Raw genomic sequence first — 2090 nt, forward strand, 5'->3', positions numbered from 1 at the left:
GCTTTTTGGAGAGAGGGGACCTCTTTTTTTTTTTTGGTCTCCTCTGGTGCCTTTCCTTGTGTCAATGCAGTTGACAGTCTGGTGTGCCATCTGCATGGTGCCTGTGACTGCTGCTATAGAGACTAGCCTCTTATGTGGCACCCATGGCAGTTGCAGTGGCTATGGTGGGCTGCCCATGTGAAAATGGTGTTTTTGGTGTTCTCTTGACCGGGTTGTGACTGTGTTTGGCTTCCCCTGGCTCCGTGCCTCAGGTCCCCAGTGGGGTGGCAGGGCCCTGGGGCAGTGGAGAAGGAAATTCCCTCATCTGCAGCAACATGGAAATTGGAAAACATTATGCTAAGTGAAATAAGCAAGGCACAGAAAGACATATACCACAGGTTCTTATTTATATGTGAAATCTTAGAAAATTGAACTTACAGAAGCAGATGGTTAGAACAGTGGTTATAGAAGCCAGGGGTGGGGGAAATGGGGAGATGATGGTCAAAGGGATGAGGTCAAAATCTCAGAAGGAAATTTTTTTTTTGAGATCTATTGCATAGCGGGGTGAATATAGTTAATAATAGAATATTGCACATTTCAAAGTTGCTAGGAGAGTATATCTCAAGTGTCCTCACCACAAAAAATGTTAAGTATTTGAGTGATGGATATATTAACTAGTTTGATTTAATTATTCCCCATTGTATTAATAAATCATAACATCTCTTTGTACCCCATAAATTTATACAATTATAAGTTGTCAATTTGCAATGAATAAACAAATAAAAGTTTACAACAAACAAAATAAAAAAATTAAAAAGCGAGATGACAAAAATGTGAAGAGTAGTAGAGTGATAAGCTAAACTGCATTGACGTCAGGGCATTCACGTTGCGCTGCAGTTACTGCTTCTGAGAGACTAATGATGTGTCCAATCCAGCTATGCGGTCCTGTTGTAGTTCAATATAATTATTTGGGTTTAAAAAAATTGTTCGCTGATTGGCTGATTGTATTCATGCCTATTTTTTTTTTAATGGTGAAAAAATTGTATATTTGGAATTAACCATCTGGACTCAAGTTTAGATGATCCCAATTTTGTTGGCAGCGACCAAAGCATCATAATCAGGAGCCAGTTGAACATACGCTTTCTTCTCTCCATCAGCCCTGATCAGGTGTTGACCTTGGCCACATCAGTGTCACAGAGCTTCTTCACAGCCTGTTTGATCTGGTGCTTGTTGGCCTTGACATCCACAATGACCACAAGTGTGGTGTTGTCTTCTGGCTTCTTCACGGCAGGCGCAGTGGTGAGGGGGAACTTGACGATGGCACAGTGGTCAAGCTTGTTTCTCCTGGGGGCGCTCTTCTAGGATATTTGGGTTGCCTCCGGAGCCACAGTGTCTTGGGCTGCCAGAAGGTGGGTGATGTGCGGATCTTCTTCTTTTTGGTGGCTTTGGACACCTTTCAGCACTGCCTTCTTGGCCTTCAAAGCCTTTGCTTCTTTGGCTTCGGCTTTGGCAGGGGCAGGAGCTTCCTTCTTCACCTTCAATGCCATCTTGTGAAAAGGTTGTCCAAGCCATATTCATGTCTATTTCATCAGTTGCTCTGCATCCGTAAGATTCATGTACCTGAAAGGCACTTATATAACTCAGAGAAGATAAAATTATAGTTTCTGTACTAAAACATTGTATTTTCTTTTCAGTTTTAACAACTGCCCCCAAATAGTACTGGACAAAGGGTCTGGGTTTGTCTTTATAAGTCAATGTGTTTTGGGGTTTTTTTTGACCTGAACAATTCACCTTTATTCATAATTGGTTATTTAAATCAAAAGTCTGTTGTTGCCCTTGCATAGTCTGAAATGAAGGGCTCAGTTGGTGCAATGAGTATATTTTCTGATGATGTGTGTTTGGAAATACTAACTACCTACCTAAGTACCCCCAGATAACCCTGTTCTAAATCAAATTTATTTTGGTAAAGGAGAGAGATTAAAATGATTATCTCAGATTAGAGGAAAGGAGGCCAAAAAGAAAAGAAGCTCATACATTCAGTGAGTTATGTCTCCGTTTTCACTTGGACACCATGTTAGCATTTTCTTTGGCACATGCAGAGTATGAGTATT

At 41.0% G+C, this 2090-nt stretch overlaps 1 pseudogene; it reads right to left on the minus strand.

Annotated features, from left to right (window-relative positions):
- Positions 1-1053: 1053 nt before the first annotated feature.
- LOC103589967 lies at positions 1054-1526 on the minus strand (annotated as a pseudogene).
- Positions 1527-2090: the final 564 nt, after the last annotated feature.

This window comes from Galeopterus variegatus, unplaced genomic scaffold (genome assembly GCF_000696425.1).
Source record: "Galeopterus variegatus unplaced genomic scaffold, G_variegatus-3.0.2 Scaffold751, whole genome shotgun sequence".
Classification (NCBI taxonomy): Eukaryota; Metazoa; Chordata; class Mammalia; order Dermoptera; family Cynocephalidae; genus Galeopterus; species Galeopterus variegatus.